The sequence below is a fragment of the Phoxinus phoxinus genome (assembly GCF_949152265.1).
Source record: "Phoxinus phoxinus genome assembly, chromosome: 7".
In the NCBI taxonomy this organism is placed as follows: domain Eukaryota; kingdom Metazoa; phylum Chordata; class Actinopteri; order Cypriniformes; family Leuciscidae; genus Phoxinus; species Phoxinus phoxinus.
In genome coordinates, this window is record NC_136882.1 from 32,918,124 (window position 1) to 32,933,334 (window position 15,211).

At 35.3% G+C, this 15,211-nt stretch overlaps 1 protein-coding gene and 1 long non-coding RNA gene across 9 annotated transcripts in view; one reads left to right on the forward strand and one right to left on the reverse strand.

Moving 5' to 3' along the window:
• Positions 1 to 1,496: 1,496 nt before the first annotated feature.
• LOC307001943 lies at positions 1,497 to 5,601 on the reverse strand. 3 transcript variants are annotated; one of them, XR_013798374.1, is made up of 5 exons: positions 5,208 to 5,601; positions 4,251 to 4,352; positions 3,371 to 3,492; positions 3,129 to 3,228; positions 1,497 to 1,938 (listed from the first exon to the last, which is right to left on the reverse strand). It is a non-coding gene; the product is annotated as an uncharacterized lncRNA (long non-coding RNA). The 3 variants fall into 3 exon arrangements; XR_013798375.1 differs by lacking the exon at positions 5,208 to 5,601 and having other exon boundaries at positions 3,113 to 3,228; positions 4,251 to 5,024; XR_013798376.1 differs by lacking the exon at positions 5,208 to 5,601 and having other exon boundaries at positions 4,251 to 5,020.
• A 3,999-nt stretch (positions 5,602 to 9,600) lies between these two features.
• Positions 9,601 to 15,211, forward strand: part of gulp1a (GULP PTB domain containing engulfment adaptor 1a) — a 50,475-nt gene continuing 44,864 nt past the window's right edge. Inside the window, exon 1 of one of the 6 annotated variants that reach the window (XM_079618419.1) lies at positions 9,601 to 9,857. The gene's annotated coding sequence lies outside the window, so the exon portion shown is untranslated. Of the gene's footprint in view, positions 9,961 to 15,211 lie in introns of all 6 variants that reach the window. The other 5 variants (XM_079618414.1, XM_079618422.1, XM_079618421.1 and 2 more) reach the window with 5 other exon arrangements.

Sequence of the window (15,211 nt, forward strand, 5' to 3'; positions counted from 1 at the left end):
TATACACACACTGTAAATGTTAGAAGCACTTTAGTACATGTAATTATCTTTAATTAAAATACTGCAAAACTACCCCTGCTGTAGGCCATTGCTTAGAAAAAAGTTTATCTTTCAAATGTATTTATGAATTAGTCTAATCAAATAAAAACATTTGTGTCATTGATCATGTGATCTCGTTTTTGGATGGTAACCACACAAAGGAGTCTTTTGTTTTTAAATGTGAGTTTTATAATTTAATTAGAATTAATACATTACAGCCCAAATATTGTTTGGGTTTAAATATGAAATATTTAAGGTATCTATCCCTGTAGCCGGAACCAGAAGAGATCTGTCATCATTTACCATAAATGGGCAAGTAAGTGTGACGCATCTGTACAGCTGGATTGTTATTGGCTGTGACTTTATCGCAGAACTCGCTGTGATTGGACTATCGTTTAACCCATATAAAACGGCGCTTCATGTTACAAAGTATGTTTTGGTGTTATTATTGCGTTAGTTATACATAAAGTTAATGATAAAGTGTCTCTGTTTTGTGAGAAATTGCTCCTTTACTGAGATCCCCACCCTAACCCTAAGCATGGCTGCACATTTCAATGAACTACAGGACAATGTTTCCTGTTCCATTGATAGCATGACAGAGATATGTGGGTAATGTAGTTTAAAACGTTTAGTAATGAAACAATAAATGTTAAATACATAATATCTTTAATGGAAAACTGGATATCTAAATTTGTTCATTGTGCAAACCTTTATGACATATATGAGGGACAGGCTGAAATTTGATAATTTACTGTGAGCACTTTAAAAATAGCCTTTATACCAGCTTTCCGTATATGTCAGAAAACTGGGCCCAACATTATTTAGTAAACATAGCATAAGCAGTTGTCCTGCCGATTTTCTCTTTGATACACTAACCGGACTGTGAGTTACAGCCATTTGAAATGTGCAGTTTTTTGCTCTTCTGGGGGCCGCTGGGCCCTTGGGGGTGGAAGTGCAGTACAATCTACACAGATCTACACACACTATTACACAGGGATAATGCACCATTCAGTAAAACAAACAAAACAAAACAGTGCCTACATTTCCTTTTCACCCCCTCTGGTTGCTGCTTATATGCCTGACATCAGTAACGTCTATGCTTTCATTTTAAATGCAGTAGTAGATGTACTAGAATGATCAACATGGATCATCTTCAATTATGCTTGAAGTGTTTATATCAAGATAGCCACTGCAGCCTCTTGTTATTCACATAGCTTCCCTTTATTTCACTGCAAACATTGCAGTTGCAGCTTATACATGCAAGTATGTGCAACTTTTGTTGCATTGTTTTGTTGCAACTTTTGTCCCAAATATCATTAACCAGATCTAAATGTGTATGTCCTAAGAAAAAGAATCATGGTAATTAATTATATGTAGTTGTTTTTAAATTATGAACTAAACTAAAGAAATAAGAAATTAAAATTTCTCAAATATTGTTTTTATTTACTGTACCAAACACCACTTTCAATAAACAATATTCACCATACTTTATTACACAACACTTTATTGGAGGACACAGCATAAAGTTGATAAAGTAGCATAAAGACAATGAGATTCAAGATAAATAAAAATGTGTCTTCAAAAATACATTAACATCATATTAATCCATTCACAGCTGCTGAGCCACAAAATGAGTGCCAGAGAATCATATTCAGTCACCTATGATACAGAAAACAGATTTGATAATAATGATTCATTATCACTAAACTGGTTTCTTGCTCTTCCCTGTACATGTCTCGATCATGTTCATGTTCATCTTCCTCGTCTAAACAGTTTGTTCAGGTGTACCCTACAGTACAACAGAAGAACAGAAGATGTGATCACTGATGTGGTGTAGCTTTTTCTCAACCAGAGGAAGAAGTCTCAACATCCCATTGTCAGGCGTTCTCCAGTCCTGGTCTGAAAGTAAAGCAAAAAACACAAACAATACAAATTAAGTTGTTTAATGGACAGTCAGGTCAGCTTATGGCTACGTTTACACGTGGATGGCTATTTTCATAAACGGACATTTCACCCCTCTTCGTTTTCAAAAATAACATCGTGCACACGAACCCGTGTATATGCCGTCCAGAGCATGCCAAACCTGTAGGTGGCAGTGTAACGAGAAGCTCAAGCCCACGTTAGCCAATCAGAATCCCGAAAATAGTCTCATATTGTGACGTCGCTGCCTAAAACTCAGTTTTTCTCAGTTTACATGCAAACGTGCAAACAAAGTTTTCCAAAATCTCAACTTTGGCCGGAGTTTTTAGAAATAATCGTTTTCTGTGATAAAAACTGGGTTTTCGTGTAAATGAGAGGCCAAACCGCAGGGAAATATCAGTGTCTTCACTTCGTGTAAACGGGGCCTATGTTCTGCGATATATTAAGCAGTGATGGGCTACTCTGGCCCTTAGCGTCCACTGTCCTGCAGATTTGGCTCCAACCTCAAACCCTCCTGCCTATTGTCTATAAGTAAAGCTGAAGACTTTCATATGTGCTCAATTAGGGTTGGAGGTAAACTCTCAACCTTAAAAAGGAGAACGCAAAAGGGCCAGAGTTGCCTGTTCCTGATTTAAATTTACAAAGCAGCAGTCAGTACATTATATAATATACACATTGATTTATTTTATACATATATAAATATATATGTATAAAATAAATCAATGTGTATATTATATAATGTACTGACTGCTGCTTTGTAAATTTAAATCAGGAACAGGCAACTCTGGCCCTTTTGCGTTCTCCTTTTTAAGGTTGAGATTGTATATATATATATATATATGTATATATATATATATATATATATATATATATGTATATATATATATATATATATATATATAATATTTCAGCACATTATATAAGCTAAATACTGAACAAAAAATGTTTTACCCATATTAACAGCAACCTATTTTAAAATATCTTTAAGAAAGGCATGGTCTCTTTTGCCTTTGCAAGTGATGCTTGATTTTTTTCAAGACAACATACTCTTCTGTCACTTGTTTCAAGAGCTTCCTGTAACCTGAACAATGTAAAATTGTCAACATCAAATTATGTACTACATATTACAGCATTGTTTCAATACAAGACATACCAATGGATTTGCCCACCTTTCTGTCTTCTTTGGGCACCAGATGTTCCTTCCTCACCCGAAACAAAGGACTTATTCGATTAGCTTGTGTTGATATAAGGACTGGTCTTCCTTCTCTGCTGTAAAACAAGAAAGTATCTACTTACTCGTGCAATTACTATTGTTCTTGAAACATAAATTAAGACAGTTATAATTTACCTTACGATTCAGGAGAGAGCATTTGATGAGTAAATACTGATTGAAATGTTCTAGAAACTTTACCTGGGAAGGGCTGATCACGGCAAGATCCGCTGCGACTCACTAGTAGCTCTTGTGAGGGTTGGCTCTTAAAAGAGCTGTTGAGTTTGATGTTGTAGAGATCTAAAAAAAAGGACAAAGTAATCCTGCAATACAGAAAGGAAGGTAATTTTATTACATTACATGCAAGCAGTCAGTTATACAACTGTGGGATATATTTCTGTAAAGAGTGTTGCATAATTAAATGTTAAAAGCATTTTTATGTTATACGTTCACTGATATGTGGGCATTTCTATGAATAAAAGTATGTCTTTAATAGCAAGCAATAATCACATGAACTCGTTTAAAAATAACATGATTTATATGCAAACGGGACAGTTATCAGCAGTGTAACTGATCTGATTACGACAAAATAATCGCGTATCTGATGTCATGTGACAAGTCAGATTAGCTTTTCCACTCTTGCAAACAGAGGTAGGTTATGAGGTGTGGAGAGACATCATGTATCATTGGACATTGGAACATGAACACAACAGACAGGGACTAATTTGTAATAATTTTAATGAATACACAATGCAATTAATATAAACTTTCTGACAGTGTGTGGGACATCAGACTACTATCCAAGAAGGGGCGCAACTGATTTACAAATATCGCGATAAATATGTACAGAAATTGAGGCAGTAGCCAATGAGCACTAGGAGTAAAAGCTGCAGGATTATGTACGAGTATACAAATATGTACTAGTATCGTACGAATTTGACAACTTGTTAAATCTTGTGAATTATTAAGACTTTGAGACTGTTCATACTGATTGGGCTATGGGTTTTGTAAGAACAGGTTTAAGAAACAACAAATGCTTGATAAAATGTTTGATTTAGGGTTAAAACCAACACATACGTACCATTGCGAATATTTGTCTTTGCAGCGGTCCGTCTCCTCCGTTTACTTGTCCTCAAACAATAATGGGCTGACTGAGTTCGAAAGGCCCTTTTGGTCTTTTCAGCTGAAAACAGAGAAAATAAAATATCATTATGTATAATATATAGGATTATTTAAAGGAAAAAGTACTGATTTTCCTTACAAATATTGGATGTTACATTATTAAGCATTAAAAGCATGGTAGGTGTTGTGGTTAATATGCATAATTTACAACAATTATCACTTTAAAACGACCAATACTGAGGTAAAAGCATGGTAAGTTTTGTGATTGCTGTCCTTTTTTATACCCATCACAGTAAAACTAAGGTTACTGAGGTAAAAGCATGGTTAGTGTTGTGGTTACTGTGCATTTACAATAAGTACCACATTAAAACTACCAATAGTGTGGTAAAAGCATGGTAAGTTGTGTGATTACTGTCTTTTTACTACACTTATCACAGTAAAACTAATGTTACTGTGGTAAAAGCATGGTTAGTGTTGTGGTTACTGTGCATTTACAATAAGTACCACATTAAAACTACCAATAGTGTGGTAAAAGCATGGTAAGTTGTGTGATTACTGTCTTTTTACTACACTTATCACAGTAAAACTAATGTTACTGTGGTAAAAGCATGGTGTTGTTTTTACTGTGCTTCTACTACATATACAACTTTGGAACTAATTGTACAACTTAAAAACCTGATATGAATATGATTAACTGATTGAAGGTCTACTCTAGGCCTACTGTATAGCACATCACGTGACAGACAGTGTTAATCACCATAGAAACCATTTTCATAGAAAGCAATGAAACGCAAAGCCTCCGTTGAGATGACAGATATAATGCAGTGACTGAACTTGAGCTAATCTGATTAATTTCGACACACAGAAAATACATTATATCAAACATTATTAGGACAGCGTATTTACGACTACTTACCAACATCTGGCACACGTGAACTGATGCCAAATATCGCGAGGTGTTCGGAATGAGACTTCTTCAGCGCGATTTCCTACTAATAAAATATTTTTTTTAAATATCAATAAACAGCAAAGCAATCCAGCTTCCCTGGCAATAAGAACGAAATAATATAATTAAAATAAATACATAAACCATGATAAGATCTCGTGAATAAATGTTGATTAAACAGCTTCTCTACTGCAGCCCGATAGGGAGATATAATCGTGCTTTGATCACGAAAGATGCTTCCCATTGAAATACATTAGTTTTAAAAAACGTGCTGGAATTACGAAAATAACGAAATAAACGTGCCCGTGCCACGAATCAATAGATTAAATTACGTGACCATATCACGAACTGCCGTGAGACTGGGTTGTAAAGCCTTAGTTCCTGAGATTATATGTCTCTCTGAAGGAAAGGATTTCATGACTTACAGCTATCTGATAACTAGGCTATATGCGCTTTTTCATGATGAGAGAGAGTCAATTATCTTTAAAAGGCTTGTTGTGTAAAATGAGATGGAACAACAACCTCTTGTCTGATAGCTTTTAGATTCTTAGATCTCTGTACATCAGCACCCTTTGAGAGAAGGACGTCTCTCTGACTCTGAGTAATGGACAGCATTTGGGGCACAGTCCTTCAAATTCATTCCTTCAAATAAATGCTTCCTGCATTAGAAATCTACTGGACAAGCAAAACTTAAAAAGTGAGTCTTTATTGCACACAATACCAAGTTCATGGTGATAAATACTGTCACTTGGCCATTAAATATTTAAAACAATAATATCTTAGTCTAAACCTAAAGTAATATTGACAATTTAGATCATTTGAAAACTTACAATGTCTAATTTGGTTTCATGCCAAGAGTACAAAATATAACATCCATTCTAGTTTTCGAAGAAAATAAGGTCTGAAAATGTTTTTAAGTCCCCCTGTGGTGAAAATCAAGCTTTTAATGTTGATTATATGTCTATGTGGTGTTTTTAGTATCCTTTGAGACAAACCATGTGCAAATTCATAAGTCAACACCATTGTTGAGTATTTTCTCTTTAAAACTGCAGTTATCTAAAGACAGTCTCAAAAACGCGGTTTGAAATCTACCTTGTAACTAATCACGTCAAACTGTGATCGTCAACGAATGGATCTCTGATGTGTGAGTGAGTGAGTGAGTGAGTGGAGGCGGGGTTTATTTGCATATTTATAGAACTGCAATGAGGCAAGGGTGTAGAGTCACATTCAGGCTATTTTAAAGCATGTTAAAATGTGATTTTCAAATTTCATTCCATTTAATGTCAGTCAGGCCAATTTTGGCCTGTGCTTTTTATTTTTCTCTTGATTGATTACTCAACACACAGTTTAGCCATTTAATTAATGGTAAGGTATGCGAATGAGATCTTTCTTTTGATCAAGAAACGCTGCATTTTCATTCGATTCACCCTTCGTCTTGATTGGCGTCTGTGAACTAGAAACTTTTCAGTAAAAAAAAACTTTTTTTAAGTTTATACTTTATTAAGTATATTCTCTTGGAATAAATGTGTTCATATTATAGCATTTCATACCATGAATCCATTCATTTTCAAGTTTTTGAGAACAATATTGTAAATTTTATTGAAAAGACGTGATTAAGTCATTTTGGTACTTTTTGGCTTCATGTATCCATGGTTTGCCACTGAAAATAATCAGTGTGATTAAAGCATATTGTTTCTCTTGTACATTTTTACAATGATAGTAATAAATCTACAGCTCCAACATTTTATGTTCAGTCATAGCTAGCCAAAGCTAATGTCTAAAACCTCCCTGACACTTTGTCCCTGCACCACTTGGCTGGCACTGTGCTCAAAAAATCAGCGTGATCTCTTTGTGAGAGCTCCTTTTGTGATGCAAAAGCAGCCATTCTTATTCTCCCTGGACCCCTCACCTGAGCATGGCACACATCAGTTTTCATTGACAGTTGATGAGAGGCCTTTTTATAGCACGGATGGCCTTTTTTATTATAATAATCTGAATGTGGGCCTATCACTTGCACACATCATATCCCTTTTGAACTGTTTTATAAATTATAATGAATAGAAAATGAACAGGTGAATTAAAAAATGTAAGGCACATCAGTCAAAGACACTTAGTCAACATAAAAACCAAGCCTTTACTTTTTTAATGCACATTCCTTACGATTGTGACGTGATAACGCAATAAAAGTTATTTCTTCCTCGTTAATCAGAGCTTAAACACCTGAGACGTGTACGATGCTAAATTTTGTTTTTTTGCTTAGAACTGGTGGCTCACTGGATAGTCGATAGAGGCTGATTGTGGAAGTTTAAAAGCAGATATTATTACAAAACCCTTATGTTCCTCAAGGAAAACTATAAAAAGCAGGAAGTCTGGTGACGCCTCACAGAAGTCATGCAAATACAAGGCATGTGTTCTTAATTTTTCAGCTGGGATATCATTTCACAAAAGTAACCATTGTAAAATGTATCGTTATTCTTGTGAAGTGTAAAGTTCAATGGTCCTATCCTAAATGGCACACTGCACTTACAGTCTAGTGGACTTACAATGGCCGCGCAAACGCGTGATCGTGAAGTCCACAATACTTTTGTCTCTTTTATCATTTTATTTTTAATAAGGGTGCTCACGAGCACCCCCTTTGCTGTCGATATGTGCATTCGATGCGCACTGAAGCGAGTTTCACATCACAGCAGACTTCTTCTCGACAGTCAAAGAGGTGTTACGCCATTAACGCGCGGACTTGTAGGAAGACCGCAACTGTTTAGGGGGCCATTTGGGACAAAGCCCTCAAAATGCTCCCTCTGTGCACACTTTTGCAGAGACTGCACTAAAGTGAGCTCCACAGCAGATTACGTCACGTTACGTCACGAAACTTCTTTACTAGGAAGACCGCGAGTGTTTAGGATGCCATTTGGGACAGGACCAATGCATGCGCAGCTGATAAATACGACCTCTGGAAGATGCTGCATATGAAATGAGACACATACAGAGAACGGATTTGATTGGCTATTTTATAAAAGATCCGTTTGGCCATTAACCTTTAAATGCATCATCATTATACATTAATATAAGGAGAGTTCTCTTGTCTGAATGAAAGAATAGCGACTGCATATCAACATGCTACTACATTTGTCTCCGATACGGTAGGAAATTCAAATAAATGTGATGGATTTTAACTGTGACAAGATGACTGACAGGCCAGTTTACGGTGACAGGATGCGACAGGGAGCAACCGTTAAAGACGCAATTGTATGAAGTAATAGCATGTCTCAAAGCTTGTTTACTCTTTTGCTACACACTCAAAAATATGTACTTTTTCTTCACAAAAAAAAGTACATGGGCGTAGTAGACTATAAGTAGGTGAATTGGGACACAGCATCTGTCAAGCTCCACCAATTAGGTCCACAGAGGTGGAGCTGGTCTATAAAGCTCCACCCATTATGAGATGGAAGCTGGACCTCATTAGGCTCTGCAGTGAGCACCACTTGCCTAGTTAGGACACTTTGTTAATGCTTATATAATCCACGATCCAATCAATTTCTATAAATGTCCCGTTTTACTGTAAAATGAGTTGTGACATTTCTTAATTTAATCACACTTAATGATAATTTTGGATAAAAATATAAAATAGTATACATTACAAAGCAACAATACACAATTATATAAATATTAAATAAAAATATAAATTACAAATTTTATATGGAAAAAAATATGTGATGAAAGACATTTTTATCTAGAAATTCCTGGAATATCAGATGAAAAGACCTGCTCATGTGTTAAATATGTATAGGGGTTGTTGTCACAAGGGCTCAACCTCAGTATAGATGTCGAGTCAAAAGTCTAGTTACACAAATGTGTACTTTTCTCAACAATGGTTTTGTATGTTGTTTTAAATTCCCTGTTCAAAACCCTCTTAAATTAGAATGCATGCATTTTTTTTTTTCATTCTGAAATAGTTTTTGCTATATAGCTGCTGGGTGAACAAGTGAACACCATAAAACCACAGAAAAGAATAGGCTATTGTTTTAAATATTTATAGTACAGTATATTTTAATTGAAAAGTTGAACTGTGTTCGTGGGACAAGAGTAATTTATACCAATATAACACTTAAAACATTTGTTTTAAGTAGGCCTCCGTACATTAGGCTACATATAGGATGCTTAATAGCTGATTTCTGTTGATTCAATATTGTGACAACATGCCCCACTGTTAGGTCAACGTATACATTTTTATTAGTATTTATGGTTTATTCCCTGTCTCATATTGTGCTCTTCTTTTACAAGATGTCTGAAAATGTTTGTTTACCTCGTACATATAAAGTAGGATACACTAGCCTATCTAAAAAGTGTAACAGTAATGAGAGAAGGAGTATTTGTTTGTATCAGAGTAGCACTCATGTCATAACCCATTTTCTGGCCCTTTAAACCTCCAGCTGGTTGGCGAGACTCCTGCGGTGGCATTTAACTGAGTGGGTGACGTCACCAAACTTTCCAGCGGGATGTGTGTGTGTGCGCGCGCTCGCTCGCTCTCGTGTATGATTGTGTGGAAGATGAGAGTGTGTGTGTGCTGAAGACAGCGTGTGCGTGCACTGCTTGGGACGCGCAGAGGATTCCTGTTTTTCGGTGAGTGGATTGTACGTGTGCCTCGGAAAGTAAGCGTTTCGGGATCGTGGATTGTTTGTGCGGCGCTTTTCTTTAAAAAGAAACTTGAAGTCCTGGAAAGTGAGTGAGTCAGTCCTTCTAGAGAGATGATGTGTAGCCTAGGCTACTAAAACTTTCTTTTACATTCTGTTTGTCAGATGTAGTTTCAGCCATGATGTAAACATTGGTTTGTTTAAAGCTGCATCCTACAGGAATGTTATGAACATCATTTGCAAGGATGAAATGCGCTCGAGCAGGTTCATTCTATAACATGGATGCACGAGTGCCAGGAGGCGGATCTTTCTGCTCTTTCCTGTGATCTTGAAATTCACAATTGGATTCAATTGTGTAGTTGTATATTGTTGGTGGACGATGTTTAATTTCCTAAAGCTTTGCATTGGTTTTTAATGTGCAGAAAAAGTCCGGGTTACTGTCGCGTCTGACAGCTGTTTAGTGTTCATGTTTCAGATTGATGCTATTTAGTTTATTGATGCGAATCATGCGATAGATTTAAATTGGGTCGCATTTGAGGTGAACATGGGTAAAGTAGAACAAGTGTTATATATTTCTTCGTTTTCCACTCTGTTTTCGAGGGACAAAGTAATTTAACTGAGTCTATCAGACAGTTTTATATTTTGCCTGTAATAACTTGCGAATGCATATGTTTAGCCTATTCGTCGGTCTGTCTTTTGATTTGACTATCTGTCTACATGTCTGCTTATTTGTCTGAGCTGTTTACATTTGTCTGTCTAGCTGTATGTTTCACGTCGGATAGATGCTGTAGATAATGCGCTATACCTGTCTATTTGTTTATTTGTCTATAGGTTATCTGCATTTTTGACATAGTATTATCTCTATCTGCCCTTTTACTTGTTTTTTCCAATCTGTATTTTGTCTGTTTATTCTGTCTTTCTGTCTGTAGCCTATATCTGTCATCTAAAAATTAATCTATTTATTTTACTGACAAATCCTGTTCAGTTTTTTATGCACTGGCTTATCCTGATTCCTGATCATATTATTTTGTGTTTTCCATAGCTTGTTGAAGGGTTTCCCCCACTTCAGATTTTCAGTAGGCTAGATAAAACTCCTATTTGGCCATGTGACGCCCCTGGGAGAGACTGGCAAGGTCTGTCCATGGATACCAGAGGCCATTTCCAAGCTCTAATCTGCATGACAATACCTTTTCCTTTAGTGTGAGCCAGTTGGATTTACTGGATTTACAGTCCCTCTCTGGGAAAGACAAACTGATCACTGAAAGTCCCTTTGCAAATATTCTGCCAGCAAGGAGACTTCAATTAATTCCCCATGCTATCCATTCTCTGGCCATTCAGTCATTTGCGCAGCATAAGGTGGCAGTGCATGACTTTTTAATATTTGCATTCGGTCAGCCTGTGTAATGACAGCGTGCAAAATGACTGCAAGGCTTGAAACTGCTACATTAATTGATTTAAATTCCTCTTTAGTTTTGTGAAAATTAGAACTATGAGGATAGAAAATTAGACTTAGCCTATTGTAAAAACGCCAAACAAAAACTTAATTCATAACTTTTGATATTAAACAAAAATAGATTTTTATTTAACCTGATAACAGAAATAAAGAACTGCACAATGATCAATTTATTTAATATATTAAAATCTTTAACAAAATAAACGTTGTGTGCATATTGTAATGCTTTAAATATTATTATCAAGATTATTTAATGTTCCTAAATATTTGATTATTTGTTCTTCCTTTTTTGAGCAAAAATTGCTTCACAGTGATCAAAATAATGGGCCTCTCACAATTTAAAATATGGTCAGAATTTATCAGAGCAAAACGTTTACTGATACCATTTCATATTTTTAAACGTGACGTGTTTCTTTTTTGCATGCGCTTTAAACAAATGTATATGGAATGGCATGAAATTTAAGAGCAGAGTAGAAGATCTGCAGTGAATAGCAACTTACATTTTGGTCTGTTCCTCACAAGGAGACCTGTATTAATCATACAGTATGACCGCTATTTGATATATATATATATATATATATATATATATATATATATATATATATATATATATATATGTGTGTGTTTTTGTGATTTAATAGCGGGATAAACTTTTCTTGCAACATAAAAGGGTAAATTATTAATTTATTCCTATTTGAACAGGAAAAATATTGCACCATATGAACATTTTGATGTTCTCTTTATCTTTCTCTATGTTTGTGTGTAAATGTCTATTTATGCAATCAGACTTTTTTAGTTTGAAAACGTTTTTATATTTAGAGATTTTGCGAGGTCTGCTGTCCTGCTTTTATGTGTAATGACATGTTTCCTTTCAGTCTGAAGCATGTTCCTGTGTGTTGCATTTGATGCATTACTAATCTGAAATCATGTTTTGTTGTTTTGACATGATCTGCAAATCTCTTTTTGATTGCAAATGCCAGATGTAGTTCATTATTCAATGTAGGCTATGTTTTTAAAATGTCCTTAGTATTGGGATGAAGTTTATAAATGTGCACACTGTTCGTTTCCAGGGATCTACTTATTCGCAAGTTTCATAGCTCCAAAGAAGTGAAAGTTTTGTGGTGCTACACACACAAACGGTAATCTTGCTTACCTAAAAGAGGACATACCATATGGCTTATATTTTTTTTAAATAGGCTACCAACTAATCCTAGCCTTTAAATGAAAATGTTTGCACTTTTAAGATAATTTTTATTTTGTTATTTTTTATACATTCATCTTTTTTCCAATTGAGGCTGCGGCGTCGCTGGATAATATCCCCAAGGAAGATTTTGTCAGATTTAGCACACTTCTGTGAACAAATGTGTCCCCAAAGTATAGCTAAGACAGTCCACATACACACATCAGATGTGTATTCACTGGCATACATTAGTCCTTGAGGAAACCAGGAAAGGAAAAATCTAATCAACAATCCCGTTAATAGTCCTAACACATCTTAGAATACATAACCGTAATTGCATTACACATCGATTATTTCAGGGATGTTCAGCTCTCCCATTCTGCTGTCCCTTTTCCATTGATATCATACTTGAATAAGACGTATTTAACTTTGTATGCCCAATGCTATTCATGACATGGCTCTACTCTTGATTTCTCTATTTAAACTTGACATATTTTCTGTGTTCATGTCCAGTGAACTACGTCTAAGAGCAGTTTTAGCGGCACAATCAGCTCCAATTTACTTTCTGTCATCACTAAATGTGAAAAAATAATGATCAGAAATCTTTCATGTGCCAAATGTATTTTTGAAAGCACCGAATTGCAAATGAGGGCACAGAAAAGGATGAAGCAAACATCCAATGACCTCATTACTGGTACAGACAATGAATTGTCTGAATATAATGGCTCTGTCATGAGCGGCATTCATTTTTTTTTACAACTAAAATGACTTCATCTGTAGCTGAAGTCCAGATTAGAGAAAAACAATTAGAACTTAGAAGTGCAAGTTAGCATGAATGATTGATTAACATCAATCTTGATGAAAACAAAAACAAAAAACTGATTAGGGCTCTTCTTTAATTTAATATTTTTTAAATGGAACATTGGCTCAATCAGTAATGAACTTAGACTGGGACTATGTTTTGCCAGTTTGAAAACAATGATCAACTTTGCAAGTGTGTTTGGTGGTGATATAACACTTCAGTTTTAGACACATATTTTATTCAGAAATGTATATTCTGCCATTTCTAATGTAAATCCAAATCTGCATCATTTTCTTTGTACCATGGAAGTGAACAAAAAGTGACATTTTGCAAAATGGAGAGCTTCAGCAATCAAATATGGTGCTTTTGGAAGAGTCCTTTCAGGTTTGACATCAATGACATTTGGTCAAGAATAATTTATAAGCTGACTTTACTCTGTTTCTCACATAAAGTTATGCATGGCTTTGAAAATTATGGCTTCTGTGGACCACTGTACTTTTATGGTGCTTTTCATTGTTGTTTTGGAGCTTGACAGCACAACCAGGTTATTCAGAAATTCCCCTTTTGTGTTCTGTTGAAGTAAATGATGATAATCTTTTCATTTTAAATAATTTCCCTTAGATTTACCACTGAATGTCGTGAAAATATAGTAATATCTATTGCCAGAAGTTTTTTTTTTCCCACAGACTTTGTGGTCATCTCAGTATAACAAACATTTGTTTACACAGCATTTTCCCTATACATCTATCATATCTTAATTGGATTGCTGTCTTTGTTGACCTAAGAGGACATGCTCCCCTGGGGAAAAATGGATATATTTATACCTGGGTGCCCGTTATGGTCGCTGAAGTGTTCTAATCTATTCTTCTTTGTTGTGACTTTTACCAAATGACCATGAAGGTTTGAAGTTCATGCCCCCAGCAATTGGCTTTACTTCAGACTCTCCAGCACAACTTTGGGAGTGCTTAAGACATAACTCATGGGAGATCAATCTTATTACATTGGATGCCTCCAGGTGCAGCCACTATTTGGAGTTTCAGGATTTATTCATCTTTGAGGTTGCTGACTACAAGGGGTAGTTTATTCTGCAGCCCATTATTGTCCCTTGAAATACTGCGTCTACATTGGCTTTTAAATTTGTTTGATGATACTTCTAAGATTTAAATTAGAGAACCATGTGTTTTCCCTATACTTTTTCTTTTGTCATTCGGATGCAGTTTTTGTGAATTAAAGTTTCAAGAATGAATTTAGTTTTTAGTTTGTTAATTAGCTTGGAAACCTTTCTCCCATTCATTTTACACTTGAAATGGTTTGCTGACATTTTCTAAAGAGCATCTAAGCATTCACCAACAATCTGTCAATGACCTTATAGCTGTGAACAAAAAGACAGTGGTTCTAATACTGCAAAAGTAATTTTCTTAACTCGCCAGCATTTCAAAGAACAAAAAACTGCCATCCACCATTTTTTTAATCAACACTTGAATGCGGGTAAGTTTCATAAAAAAAAAGAAGCAAAATTCTGAACAAAAAGCTACGAAAATTGCATTATTGTCAAAACTACGTCTGGATTGGGTTTAGAACGATGATCAAAACATAGATCGAATGGATTTCATTCATCAACACCCCCAAAGCCTCACTGTCCTGTACCTTTTCATGGGTTCGAATTCTAATTTTATTTCACAACAGTTGATATAGATCTTTCTGATTTAAATTAAGGTTTTAATGATATCAATTTCTGATACCATTGAAATTTCATAATTCTTGCCACCAATTTCAATATTACAAAACAACAATAATCTCAAGCTTTCTGAAGACAAGTAATGTCAGTGATAAAATAAAAACAAAGAAACTAATAACAAGCTATATGACAACAAACTACGATAGAACAAACATAAATGCATACATTAA